Source organism: Pterocles gutturalis, unplaced genomic scaffold (assembly GCF_000699245.1).
Source record: "Pterocles gutturalis isolate BGI_N339 unplaced genomic scaffold, ASM69924v1 scaffold28083, whole genome shotgun sequence".
In the NCBI taxonomy this organism is placed as follows: domain Eukaryota; kingdom Metazoa; phylum Chordata; class Aves; order Pterocliformes; family Pteroclidae; genus Pterocles; species Pterocles gutturalis.
In genome coordinates, this window is record NW_010118964.1 from 83,584 (window position 1) to 102,508 (window position 18,925).

The window sequence follows — 18,925 nt, forward strand, 5'->3', positions numbered from 1 at the left end:
TGGTTGCTTTTCCTGTTTTGATCACAGCCTAGGCAGTAAAGGCCACTAGACATTAAACAGATAATAAATCATATGGTGTCCTTGCTAACCAACGTTACAGATTCCCCCGGGTCTGAACTGAACATCTTTCTGTTCGGCTTAGTGCAAAGAAGGAAAAATTCTATTTGATGTTAGTGTAATATTTTGAGACAAAGTCTGGTGAGGAATTTTTCCAAACTGCCAAAAATAAATCTCGCCAGCAGAGTTCTAGCTGATGGCTTGAGGCATATGTATTCCTGACTTCTGTCTGGTTTTTGTTTTTTTTTTTTTTTACTTCCCTTTTGTTGTGGGCTGTCTAAAGTTTTGATGCAGTTTAGCCATGGAAGGAATTATGAAAGTAGCCTATAAACTCTTTCCAAGAGAGGAAGAAGAGAGGAGAGAAAAAAAAAGATGGTGTGATGAAAGTGCTGTGCCTTGGTGTGTGCAATTCATCCTCTTACTTGCATGGCATATGGGGTTGCGTTTAAAATACTGGAGCAAATTCCTTGCAGTTACTTTCCTTATCCTGTCAGCTCGGTGAAGGTAATGGAAGGAAGATGCTCCATCTCTGTTGTTCAGTTGTAACGGATTTCAAGTTATTGCTAAGATTTCAAGTTGTCAAAGCATTTTACCCTGTTAAACTGTGTGCTCTAATGATCAGTGCCTCCCGGGATTGCCCCAGATGGATTGCTGTGGTGTAGCCGATTGCTTGCCAGTGGGCCTGAATCGCTTTGAGCTGCATTCTCCTCTATCACAAAATGTTTTAAAAACAGTTTTGCTAGCAACAAAAGCTGCTCTTTAAATCAAGCACAACACATGTTCCCAGTATGGCACGAATTTTGCTTGGTAACGTTTTGATTGCTGGGATGAGTGTTTAGCATCCTGAATTTGCTAAGTAAAGGATGCGTGGGAATCAGATTTTGTACTTGAAAGCTTTTCTCCCTTTTTGACCGCTTGACCAACTGTTTTCTTGGCTTTGGGATGCCCTTTCTATTCTCATTTTTTCCCCCCTGTTTCTCTCCCTCTTCTCTGTGCTATAAGCAACCACCAACAGCATCTCTCATTATTAAAGATGTATACGAAGACAAAGTCCTGGCATAGTTTATATCCTGAAATAAAAAGTGCTGCAAATCCTGTCTTTCAAAAGTTAGTACGTGTCAGACGATGCCGTTCGATAGCAGGCTCTTGGCTGGAGCTCGCCACACAAATGGAGAGGAGCAGGACATATGTTCTGCTGCCTCCAGAGCTTGCTGTGCTTTATTTCACTGGATACCATTGCGGTGCTTTCTCACCTGCCGATGTACCTGGGGTGATTTCTGATGCTTATGCCGTGTGCTTAGGCAGTGGGAATAACGCCCTGCTCTTGAGAGGCGTGCGAGCAAGAGACTTGGGGCTGGTCTGGAATTACACTCCTGTATTTCTCCTTTCAGTTCTGACGTTGGTTTGCTGTTTGGCACCAAACTTGTCACTAAATTCAGAGGCAATACCAGGGACAGAAGCCCTAAAACTGATGATTTCCTACCAGCTGAGTTTTTTATTTCAAGAAATGTTGCTTTGCTTGGATGTTATAATTTTTCCTGATTTTAAAAGGGTGGCAGTATCCTGACTGAAAATCTAATGTCTCTGTAATCTCACTGTGCGTTAAAACCTACCATGCCAGATTTTGGCCCTGAACGTGGGCGCTTATTTTGCCATGGATGGTTATTGTTACTTTCTTCATTATCATCAAGTTACAAAGAAAACACGTTATAAAATGTGCACAGCCCTCTGGTCTCCCGGAGGAGTCAGGAAGTGGGGAAAAGCTGCCCAACCTGCCAGTTTGCTTTAGTAGAAACTTAATTTGTGGATGTTCGTGATATGTTCTTGCCCAGAGAAGCTGTGGACGCCCCATCCCTGGAGGGGTTCAAGGCCAGGCTGGATGAGGCTTTGGGCAACCTGGGCCAGTGGGAGGTGTCCCTGCCCATGGCAGGGAGTGGGACTGGATGATCTTTAAGGTCCCTTCCAACTCAAACCATTCTGTGATATACAAGGACAGTATCTACCCTTTTTCTGTCCTAAAGTAAATGGCAGAAAATATCAGAAACCTTTAGGTAACTTGACAGAAGTGTTGTTTGTTTTGGTGCCGAAGAGGGAGCTTATAAAGCTGCAATATTATCTTTAACTTGATGGGGATTAACTGTATGTTAGTGGAATAACCGTGTAAGAAGTGAAATTTGGGTGATCATTTGTCTTGGATAGCTTCATTTGCATTTGGCCCCCTAAGCCATTTCTCAGGGAGTGGCAGAACTCCTGATAACTCTTAGCTCTCTGCATGACTTGTCATTTAAATGACAAAAATAACTTATCTCAAAATTCTCCTTTTCCTTCAGGAAAATCAGATTAAATCCAGGGCTGAGGGTGTTTTGGTGAGTGGTTTAATGTCCAGTATGGTGCATGGCTCTAGATGTAAAAGCAAACTCAAAGATACTTTCCCAAGTTTTTAAGGTCACCTTCTTTTCTGAAGGGCCCAAGGCTTTAATGGACCTTTTTTATACAGAGAAAATACTTCAAAGCCCTCTTTATGACCTCTTGCGTGAGGTTCAGGACAGCTAGGGGACTGTGGCCTGTGTGAAGCTAGGAAGATTTTGTCGTTACTTAAGCAGTTTGGGACCGTCCCCGTTGTGAGCAGTATTCTCAGAGCATCGTAGGACTCTTGGTCAGAGGGGACATCCAGAGCCTAACTAGATCTCACCTGGCCCTAAAAATGGGTCTTTAGCACCCACACTAGGTCTGGTCAGCTGTGCCTTGGAAATCTCCAGGGGTGGGGAATCCGTCTTCTTCCTTGGTAACCCACATCAGTGCTGCTCTCCTGGATGATGCAACATCATGTTACTGTTCTATACCTCTCGTGGATTTATTTCTAGCTGTAAGTGTACTATGAAGTCGCTGCTTGTGCCTCGTCACTGGAGTGCCGCAGCAAAAATAGGAGTCCAGCTTCTTGACTGTGCACAAATAATAGTGTCCTCTGCGAAGTTACAGGATCTATTCTTCAGGCATGCACATAATGAGAATTCTGAGAATCTGTAAGTGAATTAGACCGAAACTTGCTTAAAAGTGGAGCCACTGAGAATTTTATGCAAGATAGATATACCTTTGTTGTCCTAAATTGTCTTGGTTGCTAAGTAAATATGTGCTATAAAATTTTAGAGTGATTCTGTGGGTAGTATTTTAGTGAATCTTGTAGCTCTGTGTTGAAATTTGGAAGAATAGATTTTGAGTTATACAGAAATGAACAAATAATAGTCTCTTCTTCAGTGTGGCTATCTCTAGTTCTCTGATGGCTGAAGTCAGAGCACTCTTGAGAAAATAATAAGTAAAATAGAACTTTTACAAAATGGCAACACTGATCGTCGAAATGATGGTCCAAAGTCATCTTCCTTTAAGCCTAGCTCCCATTTGTGGAAATTCCTCTCACGTAAGTTCAGAGGTGTAGCTGCTGTTTAGGTAGATAGAGGCATTTACTTCTAATCGCATTAGTGTTTCAGCTGAATGGTGAGACTGAAGGCGTTCCGTGCTTACCCAACATCACTACAGTTTTGTTAATACTGTTTGCAACAGATACAGGTATATGTCAAACTGGAAATGCAGACTTGTTCAAAATGCATTCAAGGTGTACTTTTATTTTAATTAAAGCTTCTATAAAATGCAATCAGGATTAAAGTAGTTTTCCAGAACCGAAAACAGTGTTAGGAAAAACTTGACAGCGACTTGTCCTTTCAGATTTTTCTGAATAAATATCTTGCTTCTCTCTTCTAGGACCTGCGCAAACAGGTAGCTCCATTGCTGAAGAGTTTCCAGGGAGAGGTAAGAGCTTATCCTTTTCATGGTGCTTTTGATAATTGCTTCACGGGAGCCTGGTGTGCTGGCAGTCTTTCAGTGTGGCCGGGTGGGTATGGAGCCTTTGAGCAGAGAGCATTGCAGGGCTTTGGCCCTTCTGCATTTTGCCATGTGCAGGATATGTGTGTAATACTCTGGATTTGTGCTGGACAAGCTAAACTGGTCAAATCACTTTGCATCAGCATACCTGAGCATAAACTTCCCATTGCAGTGACTCAGATGGCACACGCTAACTCGCTATGCCTCGGTGACTTGATGGTTTGAACGCTTGATGAGTGCAGTTTAATCTATGTGCACAAAAATATGAAGATGCTACAAACAGTTTTCGCTGTAAACTTTTTCTGCTGTAAAACACTGTACTCTAGAGGGCTTGATGGAAAACCTGGCGGCTGTCTGTTTGTAAATGAACAGAAAGTGTTAACAGCTCTGGTCCTGGCTCTTACTTTGATTTCTCTTCACACCGCTCCACGAAGAAACACACGATTAGAGTGATCACAAGTTTAAAAGCCAACTGTTGTTATTTTGAAGAATTTCTATAGCAAAAGGCAGCTACTCCAATTACAGAATTTTACATTTTAGCTGTGGACAGCACGTGAGTGCTTAGGCCAGATGGGAGCTGTTGTACTGCCTCTAGGAAAATGCCGTGTATGAAGTTTGCAAATTACATTTCACTGTATAAAGATCAGTGCCTGCGCGGGGTGGTAGATTTAGGTTTTAGCTCACGCTCTGTCACACGTTGTAGAGCTCTGCTCTTAAAGTCAGCTGTGTTAAAGCAGCAACACTTATTATTTCTCAGTCTAGAAGTCATTGGCTGATTTTATGCTGTTGCAGTTCCCATCAGAGCACAGAGAAATTCAGGACTGTGTTTTGAGAAGTCTGCATAGAGAATTAGGTTCACAACTCCTGTTATCTGTAACGAGGGTTGCATTTCTGATTACTTGTACATCCTGATAAATGTGTCCCAAATAGACAATAATTCCTCATGTTAAAAGCAGCATGATATTTTTTATTTTATAACGCAATTTCCCAAGTATTGCTAGAAATAAATAAATAATCAGGACAACTTTGTCCTCGATATATCTTATAGTAATTTGTGAGAACAAAGAATGACTTGTGTGAGTCTGTTTGCCAGTGGAAATTTACACTTTAAAATGCTCTGAGTGGATTGCAGTGCTCTTAAAAAACCTTTTCACTTTAGTTTCAAGCTTGCAATGCACTGACTGAAAAGTGTATGTGTGCTTTCAGCACTGTTCTTTAATGAAGGAAGTGTCTGAAGATCAAGTAAGAATCATAAATCCAAGTTTGGCTACAGTGAAGATTCTCCCATTAGATCTTGCCTGTTGGAGACAGCTCGTTGTTACCTTGGTAGGGCTCACGCACACTCCTCTTCTGCTGTTTTGCTTCACTAGCATAAAAGTGAAGTTTATGTTGGTATGAATTCAACCTCCCAAATTACAAGAGTAAAATTTGTTGGTAGAATTCCCCTCTTATGTAAATGAAGCACAAATACATTACAAGATTGTGCAGCTGAATCTCTTAGTGGGTGATTCCAGTCTCCCTAATCTAGAGAGGGTTTTAGAAACCTAAAAAAACCTGAACTAATTATGATTGACTATATATATGCAGAACATTAAACTGTGAATTGTGGTATTTGATTATAGATGTAGTTTCTGTATCCTGTTTTGGAGATAAATCAAAATACCAAGAATATTAGCCTGTTCTGTTGAGTTCTGTTTTATTGTTCAGTACATAGGTTTGCTCTCTGTTTATTGTTAAATCTGACTTTATGAAAGAACATGAGATGAATGCACCAGGTAGCTCCAGAACAAACAGTGTTAAGCACATGGGCTTTTCTGCTTTTCAAATCCACTGGAGGTGCCTTGTCTTACACTCCCCCCAGATGGCTCAGCAAGCGGTATAGCTGGGGCAAGACCCCCGCCCCACGAGCTCCATAGGATTGCTTTGCATTAGCGTGAGTGTTACCTGTTAGGAGATACCTAATGTCCTGGGAGGCGGTGGCAGAGGGACTTTGGAAGATGAGCGGTCTGCTCATAAGAGGTTCCCTGCTTCTACTGCAGAGATTTGTGTTCAGCCCCAGATTAGGATATTCAAAAAAAACCCAAAACCCAAAAACAACAGGAGTAAGTAAATGAAGCAGAAGTAAGCAGAGAAGTAGTGAAAATAGATGTTTTCTAGAGTCCCCTCTGCTGGAGAGAGTGTCCTGGAGCAGCAGGTTGGGAATGCTGTGGGAGTGCTCTGGTTCACACCTCTGTAGGTGTTGCAGATGCTGTTGCTGAGCTTTGGAGCACCACCTTCTCACCAGTTTCTCATACGGAAGCTAGGAAGAAAGATTGTTGCATGATGCAGCTTCTCTGTTTACCATCTCCACCACATTTTTGCCTCTGACTTTTCTCTCCACCCCTGCTGCTATTGCCCCATCCTTTCTTTGATCCCTAATGACAGAACTAAGTAGGTGCTTTTTGCATGTCCGAGTAATATTAAATTACGATTCTGCCTCAGAAGGGAAGCGGGCTTTTGTAAATCCCATGTGGGATGACTGTGCTCCACAAGGCTCTGGGCACTAGGGATGACCAGAAGATCAGAAGGGACAGACGGTTCCCTAACCAGCAAAGGTATTTAAGTAGCTTTACATGGATATTGCCATGTTCCTGCCTACCTCGGGGCTGGCTCCCCATCTCCTGCTTTGCCTCACTGCTTCTGCTAGTGTGATCCTGCGGTGAGCACAAAGTTTTCTTTTTTTCCTCTTTTTTGCTGGCTTAGTTTTCTGCCAGGTTGGTCCACTGAAGCAGCTCACTGCAGGCTCGTGCTGGGCAGGGGAGAGGCCAGGAGAGCACAGCCAAGGGCAGGAGGAGTGCAGCTGTGCCAGCTTAGGTTGGCTTAAACTGTCCTTGAACTGTACCCTCAGCGGGCCTGACGTGACTTGGAGAGAGGTTAACTTAAGCTTGAATATTTAAATATCCTCCCCACCGTGCTTTATGGGACATCTGCTTGTAAACTTGTGGCTAGTTCACTTTTTAAAATAAATCCACAGGTGGCTTAAGACAATTTTTCTTTTCAGTTTGAGCGTGGATATTCATACCTCCCCTTGCCTCTGTATTTTCCCTTTGTAGAATATAAATTCAAAAATACCCCCCCAACCAGAACATTCTGTATTCCATGGATATTTATCTTGTTCATTCTGATGAAAACTGTTCCAGTTATCAAATATGCAGTTTCCATTAGTAGCTGGAAATAACTTTTTTTGTATAGATCTTGGTGCTTTAAGTAGCTGTATTTTTTATGATGACAGTTAAAGTAAAAGCATTATGAAATGGAATTTACCATGCTACAGATGCATTTTAAAATGCATTCCTAGGTCAATGTGAGACCCTGTTAATTCATCACTGTAGTATAATTTTATTATAGTACTTTTTCCTTATTTATGATTTTAATGGAAATTTGAATGTAGGGGCTTTTTAAATGAACAGAATGTTGTGTCTGATTCAGAGGTGATGGTATTGTTCTTTTGATTTTTGCGGGTAACTTTTCTAACTTTCCTGGAAGATGTAACCTCTGGATGGCATAAATAGGCTATTGTGAGCAAGACAGTTAGAAATCATTAGTTTAAGAAGTGTAAAATTCCTGTCCTATCTTAAATATGTATTTTCTTTTTTTCTCACCATTAACGTGAGGATGCAACTTATTAATGGTTTGCTCACCATATGCTGGGCTAAATACAGGACTGGATCAGAAAAGGCTAAAGAGCTTTATCATTCAGTCATTATATATATTATATATATAGTGTGTTAATATAGATATCCTTTGCAAGTTGGCAAGCCACTCCTTCAAGCAACCTTCTAAATAAGCTGTTCTAAGTAGGTTATCGTGTGTTATCATGTTTACATCAGTGGATGGATATTTGTACATGAAATCTTGGGAGGAAAAAAAAAAAACAGCCAAGCTATGTTCTTGGACTATGCTAATGTACAGAACTAAAGTTGTGGTATGGAAATCTAATGTTGGAATCCGTATTCGTGAAGTCATCAAATAGATATTTTAAGGCTGGGAAAGGATTTCCTGAGGTCATTAGCATTCTTTTCATGTGGCATAACAGTACTGTCCAACAGTAATGCAGTAATCCCTCATTGGGAGAACCCTTTAAGGCACATTCTCCAAAACGATGCACTGGACTTTATTTCTGTGAAAACTATTTCTCATTTTCTTCTCACAAAGCAAGGACTTGTAAGGGTATTGCCATTCTGATGAGACCACTCTGGCTCCCCACTTAGCTGAATTGCTCTTTAAACTATTAATTTGGTCAGCAGTGTAATTTAATAATTTTCCATGTGCAGACAACAGAAGCTGAAAATCAGTTTGGTGTGCTGGAACTACTAATCATGCCTCTGAAGGAGAACTCTAATAATGCGTGTGCCTAAACAACTTCAGACCTGCTTTCCTTCTGCATTTTGAAGGAGTATTCCTGACCTGATATTAATGTTTTTTTTTTTTTTACCCTCTTTAATTTCCTTATGTTAAATTTACAAACCTAATTAATACAATTTCTTTCCTGTAGGTTCGCTCCATGATGGCTCAATTAGAGTAGCAGTAGAACTGTGGTTCAATATTCAGGCCAGCTTCATAATTGAAAACACATTTTCTTCTCCAAAGCTGCAGCTGGTTTGGTTCTGCTCATGCAGAAAAGGATATAACCTTGCATAACATAGGAAATGAACGGTTGAGAGAGAAGCCAAATTCAATTTCAGTCAGATATTTTGAGGATAAGTCCATGATCTATGGAAGCAAGGGAATGAAAAGTGTGTGTATGTGGAAAGCAGCGTATTCAGCACTCTATTAATCACGGCTAGCCTGGGTGCTGTTGTGTGCTGTTGCGTTAGCACTGATTCTAGTACAGAGGCTGGAGAGCAGCCAAGCACTCCAGAAGTTAACCTCTTAAAGACCCTGAGCTGCTTTCTGTTGAATAAATGTAATTTTGTGGTCAGAAATAAATGCTTGTGATGTAGCAGGAGCTTTGAAAACAACAGCGTGGCAAAGCTATTACAAATTGCTCCGTGTTGGGGAAGTCAACAGCATACATCAAAATTCAGAGCTCGCGTCGTGCTGATTTAGGCCCAGAGCTTTCCCGCTTTTCAATGAAGGTCCCATTAAACCACTCCGTGTAACAAAATGGAGTAAATCTAACATTTTTGGCGGGTAATTGTTTTCTTTTAATGTCCACTCCGCGGGGCATGGCTGGTGGGTAATTTCCTTTGTGTAACAGGAACACCGGGATGGTTTTGCTTCATCTCGCTCCTGTTTCCCGATGCTAGCGGGGAAGGGAGAGAGGCGCACAGCATGCTTTTGGGGTAACAGCAGCTCAGCAGTGTTTCATTTCTTTGTTTACACAAGTGTGTAAATGATTATTTATTTATTTTTGGCTGGCTTGATTGCAGTTTAAACAACATCTTTCCTGAGGAAGGTGATGTAAATATACTTCAGCTTCTCCGAGGCAGATGCGCGCTCCCTGGTGAGCCTGTAGGATGTCTGCTGCTGGTGCTGGGCTGCAGGGTACTGGGTGGAACACGTCCCCAGGAGAAGGGAAGCTTAACTCCAGGCTGATGGACAGAACTGTAGGATCTCTCAAATACAATCAGCAGCTCTCCTATATGTACCTCTTTCTTCTTCCTGTATTGATACCTTCCTGAGACAAACCTCAGCTATTGGGATAACAGGCAAGGTCCCAAACCTGACATACCACCAGCAGCAAGCAATAGGCACCGTGCACCTTTCTGAAGCTCTTGCAGGTTCATCTCCATCCCATCCAGCACGCAGGCAAGTTGTACTGAGACAGCAGTTACTACCAGGGTAACTTCGGGGAGGATCAACCCAAATCCTCTTATTTTTATATAATTGACAAAGTGCTGAAATTTCTGTTGGCAGCTGGTGGGCTGTCTATATTAAGGCCTGTTATGCCACTGCCACGCGTTTGGGTGAAATGCTAACAGTGGTGGGAAAGTATGCAAAATTCAGACAGGCAGCACTGTTTCAGTTCACAGTGTCAGGAGTATCTTCTCATCCTTTTTAAAAAAGAGAGCTTTAAGTGTGCTGGAAGGAATGGGGATGGGAGGGCTGTGCTGGGCACGGTATTCTGACGGGTGTCATTATGATCCAGTCTCTGTTTCCCCAAATAGAGAATTATTTCTGTATTTATTACAAAATTACTGTGAGGCTCTATACAAGCCGGTGTCTGGTCTTGCTTTGTTGTACTAGAGAAGCAAGAGGGTAAGCTCAGTATAAAATATTAGCGAAAGGTTACGTTTTGATATTTATGTGGAGGTGGATTTTCCACAAAGGCAGTTAATGAGCTCATTCTTGTAAGGATTCCTCTGCCCTATTTTTTTAGAATACGTAAACAAAAGTTTGGATCATCCATAAGGGAGAAAAGCGATTGTGTGTTCTGGATCACTGTTCACAGAGGCAGGAGGAGAGGCTGAGGGGCAGGTGAAGCACCCACTCACTTTACTGTGCAGCTCCTTCTCCTGCTGGGGAGCTGGAGGTGATGTCGAGTAGCACTGGCTGCTGTGCCCCAGCAGAGGACCCCTTCCTTCCTCCCCGGCCCCACTTTGCCACCCACAACCATGCCCTGAGCACCAAGCGTGGCTGGGCTGGCCATGGCAGGTGTTCTCCATCCCACCTTGTTCTTGCAGAAGCTTGAGGATCAAAAGTGGCAAGGTCTTACATGTCCCTGGTTAGTGGCATAGCAATTAATTTGCTGTTTTATTCTCTCGAAAGATGTTATTTCAATTTTTTTTTGGGAAATACGCATGCCCTGTTTGGAGGTCATCTTGTTCTTACTTCCTGCTGTGAATTTGACCTTTTTTGCATTACAAAAATTCATGGCTGGCCCGTGCCGACCGAGGAGAGAGGCTAGGATGCAAAGTATAGAATTGCAAGGTTAAATAATTATGTATGCACATGAGGTGCCCCAGACAAATTGGAGCACCCCAAATGTGGTTTCACACAGGGTTCTTACACCTTTCATACATTACAGTGTATAATGTGAACATTAGTATATATTGACAAAGTTCATACACTTTCCTACTATGAATGACCGATACAGTAGTTACGGAAGAGAATTTTCATAACATGTGCCACTTTGACCCTCCTTTTACCATCCGTATTTTGTCGCTCTGGTTTCATGCCGTACCCAACCCATGCCAGTGCAGGACTGGCTCCAGCAGTGTCCTTGCCCCGTCCCTGGGTGCCCACCTCCTCCCTCGTGCTGACTCTAGCAAATGTACAGGGTGAGTCAGTTCAGTTTGCCAGCATGATGGAAAATAAATTCTTTCTCGCCTTCATTGCTTAGTTTTTCATCGAGTCAGTGAGCTGAATCATGCTACAACAGTGCAGTCGCAAGATCTGATGCAAGAGAAGCAGGAGCCCATGGCCTGAGGCAGGAGGAGGGAGCAGGGCTGCTCCCTTTGGTGCCTGCCCGATGGATGGATTAGGAGTCGAGCGAGAGCAGGAGCTAAGAAATGCTGCTCAGAAATGCAGAGAGGTGTGAGGAGGGAGACACATGGGTTATCAAAGGATCCAGGAGAGGCTCAGCAATGATAGCAGACCCACCGTCGCAGTGATCTGAAGGCAGGGTGGCAAATAGTAAAAGCAATTTAAACAAAGCTCTCATTCTGCTGTCAATATCTTGAGGCACATGTTGGGCTAGGCTGCTTTACTGGGAAGGGAGATCAAAGATTGGAAAAGCAACAAGAAGCTGTCCTGTGAGAACGAGGGAGCTGAGCTTTCCTCAGGGGATGGCAGCGTTGTTTGTCTGGGAAAATCAGGATTTATCTGGGCATGAAAGGAAGAGAAGGTTTCAAGGGTTCAAGGTTGCAGCTGTTTCACAGTGGAGGGAAGCAGAATTGAAAAGTTGAAGGATTTGAGTCCTTCTTAAAGTTCTCTCCTTAACTTGAGCTTAAACAACCAAGTCGGTGAGGCTGCTCTTCCCAAGCTCTTCCTTGGTAGCGTACCTATGCACGGCACCCAAGCAGATTTGTTAAACAGATCGGTGTTGTATCCACTGTGAAGTCCTTATTTTTGTTAAAGAATTTATAGCACAGCTAAAATGCACACCATATGCTTTATTCAGCTGCACAGGAATAATTTATTTCTAATTTTCCTTCAAAAAATATTATATTTAGTTTTTCTCAGCTGAAAAAAAAAATTGGCTGGGATGATGAACCGTATGTTTTTATTAATTTTAAAAATTATAATTTTATATTTTTTATAATTAGCTTATTAATACAGATATCTGTTAGTATTAAGAAAGGGAAATCAAGCCAACTGCGCTCATACCTTGTGTGCTTCCTAATCCACACGCACAGAGTGTGTTGGAGGGCTGATGCCATGGCATGGCATTATTAATGCTTGCTGTAACTGCCATTTGATTGCAAGGCAGCTACTCGAGAGTATAGCATGGCTTAAAATAATGGTGTGTTAATGAGTTGTTATCATGCTTTTCTCTTTGTTTAATATGTTTCTTCAAAATTCTTAATGGGATTTTGGTAGCTTGAAGTAATTTAAGACAAATGGAAAAACTTTGTGATGCAAAACTTATATGAAAAAAATGTGTAAGGGAGCTTTGCAAATTAAGGGTGTCTCATTAAGGCATCTGTTTATTAAGAATCGGAACAGAAGAATAACTTCTGGTTTAAGTCATTTGTTTTTACTTGGTTAAGTTAGTTCCAGATTGGGTGCAGGACAGTAGCAGACATATCTTTCATGTTAAGGTGGCTAATGAGAGAGATTACACTAATTACAACTGAAGAACAATGAGGATAAGTAGAAGAGTTAGGACTATGAAATCTGTATCTAGCAGAGTTGTGTGAATGCTTGTGTTTGAGACACTGGATACACGGTTAATTGTACCGCGAGTAAATCACCAAGACTTCGGTAATGCCGTACAGACACGGAAAGCAGTGTGACCCCTTCACTAAGGAGTTGTCTTTGGGATGCCGTATTGTCTGAAAACAAAATAAAACCATAGCAATGCTGAATGATCCCACTTGATTTGTCAGGAGCAACACATCGTGGCCATGAGCAGGTTTCATGGTCTGCAGGTGCGTCAATGTGGTGATATCTGTAAGTTCAGAGAAGTTCAGTGTCGATGCAGAGTGCACCGGCGTCTAGCAGTCCCAGCTTCCCTGTGAAGAGCTTTATCTCCCTGTTTCATCTTGAAATTCAGAAACACAATTGTGCAGCCTTCTGTCTGACTGCAGTCCATGAGACAATACCACGTACAGAACAGCACAGAGGAACAGCCCACTTCTGCAAACCTGAATGCAGCATCCAGGTGGTTTGTAGGGCAGCAGGTATCAGACTTCAATTAAAGCTGAAATTTCTTAGTGCATAAAGTGACAGATTCCAAAATAAAACTACAGACTTTGCTTTTATCTTTTCGAACGTAACTGGACATAGCTGAAATGGAAAGAGGCAATGTTCAGATAAAACTACATATCGCATCTTCCCTGATGTAGGCGGCCAGATTTATGGTGCTTACTAAATGTGGAGATAAAACCATTGATTTTATTGACAATATTTTGATTTTAGCCAGGTGTAGTAGAAATTAGACTGACCAAGCATCCCTAAAACAGGCTGTTCCTGCTACTGGAGTAGCACGCCAGCAGTTTCGGGCAACCAGCTGTCGTTCTGGCAGGGGAGAATGGGAGCAGACCAAGGAGGTCTTCGTGGGCAAGCTGGAGAGAGATATTTATGGAGGGGAAGGGTCTCATTCAGCCTCTGGGAGGAACTTGGTACCCTGAGCAACAGCTCATGAAAGCACTTGACCTGGAAAAATAAGATGGATAAAGGGAGGACTGCTCTCCAACCGGTGTCTCACTGCGGCTCCCTCCATATAGCTCTGGTGATATTTTAAAGATGAAGAGTGTGCTAAGGAGGGAGGATTCCTAGTGTCTCATTTCTGTTATCTCAGGATAGCGCCAGTGGTATTATCAAGACAAATAGTATGCCAAAACTTAAAAGTGAACATATGTTGATGGGGGTGGTGGGGAATACAGAGGTCACTGTTGTTTCTCTCTAGTCAGAGAAGACATAATGGGGCCTGGTTTAGATAAATTAAGTTTTGGAGCTAAGCTCACGTCAAGACTACACTAGTGTAATTATAAGTTGTCTTCTTTCAGTGTCCCTGAAGTTTTTAGAGTCAAATAAAAATGTTCAGCAAGAGTTTTATAATGTAGTTCAACTGTTCTAATGTGAGCTGATTGCAGCTCATCCTTGTTGTCTCCCAAACCAATCTTACTTTGATTTGAACAATTTTCAGTGAACTTCCAAATACATCCATGTCATTTCAGTGCTCTGTTTCCTCTATCTCTGGACTTCATTTATATTTTGCTATTTTTGATGTCTTTTTCATCCCATATTTCCTTATTTTCTTACGCAGCTGGAAGCTGGCATACTTACTTATTTTTTTATTCCAGTTAAAGTTATCATAGTGCTTTTTCTAAATTTTATTTTAAGATATAAAATAGTTGTGGTGCTCATTTTTAATAGAACTTTAAACTGGACAGATTTTTTTTTTAAAACAAGTAAAACATTAAAAAAAAAAATCTTTCTGCCTGGTGGGACTGTTTGGAATTCTGGTTCTGAATTTAGGGGGAAAAAAAAGGTGTGAAAGTTCCTGTGATTTACAAACTGCTTCCATCAGAAAGTCTCTGATCTCCTTGGAAGATGTTGTTTCAATTCTGTTTTCTGTTTCAATCACTATATAACTGGCAAGGAGTGAATAAACCATACCTTTTGTGATACTCAGGGAGAATATAAGCACAAATGCCCTTTATTAAAATGTGAAAAAACTGTAATAGGAAAACAGCTCCATCCTGTTATTTCACAGAAATGTAAGCATGTTAAATGCTTTGGTTTTTGTAAAAGAGGCAAATGAATTTTTCAAAATACAGTACAGAATCAGTTCTGTAATGCTAATTGTATTTAATAATAGTAATTTAAATTTGGCTGTACTGTGCCAAGCAGCAGCGAGAGAAAATTGTATGTGGGAATGTTAAAATCCAGAAGTCTAACATATGGTGTGCTTTGGCCTTCAAAGTCTGTCTTTATGTACCCATGAAATATCTCAGCTGCAGAAGTCTCTCTGACAGCTGCCCCCTCTTTTCTCCCCTGTTCACAAGCGGTGTCCGATACTCCCAAGCATTGATTTACACGACCCCGTGTCTCTCTGCCTTTGGCAGTTTGTTCCATAGTCTAATTTCAAATACTCTGTGTGTGAAAATGTTCTAGCCGAATTACTTATGTTTGCATTCCCTAATGAGCATCAGTCCATCTGTGATTGCCTGAATTCAAATTAATAAATGGGTTATTCACAAACATCAATCCCTTGCTATCCAGCACGTCACATGCCCTGCGAGATTCCGGTACCTTTCTGTGGGGTTTATTGGTAAACTCTAAAAGCCAAGTATGGTCAGCATTTCTCAAGAATTTCTATCTGCTCTCCACATCCTTCATCATTTTGGCCTCTGCTGCTTGCCTATCATCTTCCCTACAAAAAAACAATTGATAAGAATAATTGCAAATAGGTCAGGTTTCAACGATGCTACACCTCCACTAAGTTACATAAACTAATCCAGATTTGGGGGGGTGTAAGCAAATAGAACTTTGTTTTGTTTCGCTAAATACAGACTTAGATTGTGTTAAAATAACTCGTCTCTTTACAACCTCTCGCCATATCTCAAGATTTCGTTGCTGCTGCCAAATGCTGTGCAGATGCTTTCTGTGTCCTTATTTTCCTCCTTGACCCCCTCCCCTCGAGTATTTTCTTGGTTTATACGTTGTGCATTGTGCTTCTGTGTAATTTCTACAATTGTCCTTGTCCTTTGGTTTTCTGGCCTTAATCCCCTCCGTAATGATCTCTACAAGTCACTTATCAGCCATAAGACTAATCTATACGGGTCACGTGGCGTTCCTGCGCTCTGCTCCTGTGCGCTTTGCCTCTGACTCCCTCCATTATTTTAATCATCTGCATTGTAGGCTTTTTTTTCTAAAAAAAAAAAAAATATAAATAAATAAAAAATCTTTCCCTTTGCAAAGTCGTTTTGTACAAAGTAAACAGAAGTGGCACCAAATCCGACCCCATAGCACCCTCCTGCTTATCTCTCCTCCTCCCTGCGCCGCTTCCTTTCCTTGGCACCCTCAGCTTCCTGTGCCCCAGCGCTCTGCAAACCGCGGCAGCCGGGTCCTGCAAATCTCCCTCCCGTATAATAAAATATCAAATACTTTTCCTGAAATACAGATAGAGCAAACTCTGTCCATTGTTTCTACCTTATCTACCAAATCAATAACGTAGTGAAAGAATTCAAGGACGTTTTTCAGACGGGACCTTCCTTTTTTAGTACATGTTGACGTACACACCTTTAAATGGTTTCATAATATTCACTGTTTTGCAAATACACAGAAGAATTGATAACAGGCCTTTGTATCTGTAGTTCTTCAGATCCTTCCTTGCTTTTTATGAAAATATGGGAACGATAATCTCCATACTTTTGGTTTCCTGATTTTGGTGAGCTGCTGCAGAACTGTGTCAGGCTTTCCTGTTTCCCTTTCTCTCTCTCTCCGCTTTGGAGTATTACTTCAATGGACCTGCTCTTGGGTTGGTTTGGTTGGGTTTTGTTAATATTCAGTAATTGTAAATCCTCTGTTTTCTAGTACATTGGGAAAATACATGTTTACCAATAAAGGTTGCTGTGGAATAAGTATTTTATTCCCAGAGGGATAAAGCTGCCTTTCCTTGTAAAATGAAGTTTTAGATGAAAGTACGGATTTAGAGGAAAATAACAGATTGTGTGGGACAGTATTTTCCCCTCACCTGGACAAACAGCTTCTTAGATTCGTATTGCATATATTACAAAATACGGAGAGAAGCTAGTCAGAGGAGCCTGGCTTGAGCTTGAGTGCAAGGCAGTACAGACTCCATAGGTCTGTGCCTGAGCTTTATTAGAAAACTTATTTGCATGTAGAAGATTCACAGTTCACGGGGTACCCAGCAAGTACATCTTCTCATCCTCTTATAGGCTTAGTGGAAATAATAGAAAAATATATTTGCCGCAGTGAAGGTAGAACATGACATCAGAAATGCAAACGGTTCCATTTGTTGTGTTAGATCTCAATAAGGGGTAAAGGAAGACAGTTGTTGAGGAGAGAACCTGTCTGGCAAATGCCATGCTTTTTACAAAAATTTATGTAAAGAATCACAATAGACAGTAGTGTTCATAAAAATATTGCTGCTTGCTATTGTGCTGAAACAGGGCTTCAAATTATATTCAGTAGAAACGTACCAGAAATATTCTTACAAGGCTGCTTCTGTAAGAGCTGTGCACAGGAGACTCGGGTTCCCTTTTTATGTATTAACTAGTTTTACATTAAATATATTCATTTATTTGTATAGCTCTGAGTGTAAGAGTTGTATTGGAAAAAGTCTAAAAGCCTTCTTTTCATCACCCTGTTTAGATTGACGCATTGGGTAAAAGAAGCAAAGAAGCCGAGGCAGCCTTCTTGAATGTTTATAAGAGATTAATTGATGTTCCAGGTAAGCAAATCATTTCCTTATTCTGAAAAACTGATGGCTGATGTTAGTGTGAGTGCTACTGGGCATTTTTTCTACGTTTGATAAGCTAAATATGAGCAATGGTTTTGCTCTGAAACTGCTGTGCTCCAGCATTGTTTCTAATGGAAAGACCTGTAACAAAGGCACATTTCATGACTTCTCTTAAAACTGTTCATTGTGTTTACATTTTAATGTTTGTATGAATCATTTTGTATTATTAGAATATTGTGTGATTCTCAGAAATTTATGAGAGGGTTCAGACATTTTAAAAAAAAGATACATCTTGAAGCTTCATCAAGAAGCAGCAATATTTGTACTTTTAAAGGACAGAGGAAAGTTTTCATACCTTCCAAAAAAAAAAAAAAACACAAAAAAAAACCAGAAACCAAAACAAACACTTGCTGAAAAGTAAATCACTACCAAATTTTAATTCTGTTCAATGTAATTTTGATCATAAATTTTATTCAAAGGTGTTTGATGTACATATGTTCTATTTTCCTTTATGTTTGGCATCACAAGTTTCCAGTTAATTTCTTTTTACATTTTGGGAGTTGATTTTTTGTTTTCCCCAATGGAAGATAAATACTGTCTGAAGAGTTTTTTCCTTTTTGCATCTGTACCCAAAGATGAGAGGGAGTTAGGAGTCCAAGTCTCCACTTCCAAGTCTTGGCCTGACTGAGCTGTTGGCATATGACAGTGTGTGTCTGTTATTTTATACTTTTATAAAATGTTGACAGTATCTATCCCTCTCTATATATTGTATTTAAAATACCTCAGGAAAGGTTTTGAGGTATAATTAATACTTGCAAGGGCTCTTACGGCCTCGTTGCAAAGTGCACCCTAGTCTTTACTTGCTGTACCTTCTAGGAGCACATTTCATGCACACTTCAAATAAAAATCAATATTTTAGTGTTGTTTTTTAGGTTAATCATCTTTGGTCTGTGAGTTTTCATTTTCTTGTTTCCCGCTCACAGACTTAGTAACCTTCCGTAGGTGAACAGCTTCCGTAGCGCGTCTGCCTGTGCTGTGGGAAGAGCTGGATAACTGGGGAGAGGCTCCGGACCGCTGCTCGCAGGGCACGGGCAGTTTGCACTGGCACGAGCACTGTGGGCATGGAGCGGGCTCTCACAGCTCTGTTTGGTAAAGGAAGCCCCTCCATGAAAACATACCCAACATACCTGCTCATCCACCGTTCAGTGCTAAGGGGAGAAGCTGTAGCCTCTCCATCTCCATGCTAACACAGCCCAGGGTGCTTGTTTCCTGCCATTATTTGGGAGGCAAGTGGGTTTGATTTCTAATGGTCTGGGTTTTTTCATGACTGAGTAGTCATGTCAAACAAGAGCCGTGTGGGATCCTTTTCGTGCTCTTGTGCAGAGGCTTTTTTGTGAAGCCTGGCATGGTCGCAGG

General features: G+C 41.2%; 1 long non-coding RNA gene across 1 annotated transcript in view; it reads left to right on the forward strand.

Annotated features, from left to right (window-relative positions):
* Positions 1–17,453, forward strand: part of LOC104463907 — a 73,791-nt gene extending 56,338 nt beyond the window's left edge. Inside the window, exons 2-3 of the long non-coding RNA XR_727573.1 lie at positions 3,814–3,861; positions 17,422–17,453. This is a non-coding gene — a long non-coding RNA (uncharacterized LOC104463907). The remainder of the gene's footprint in view (positions 1–3,813; positions 3,862–17,421) is intronic.
* Positions 17,454–18,925: the final 1,472 nt, after the last annotated feature.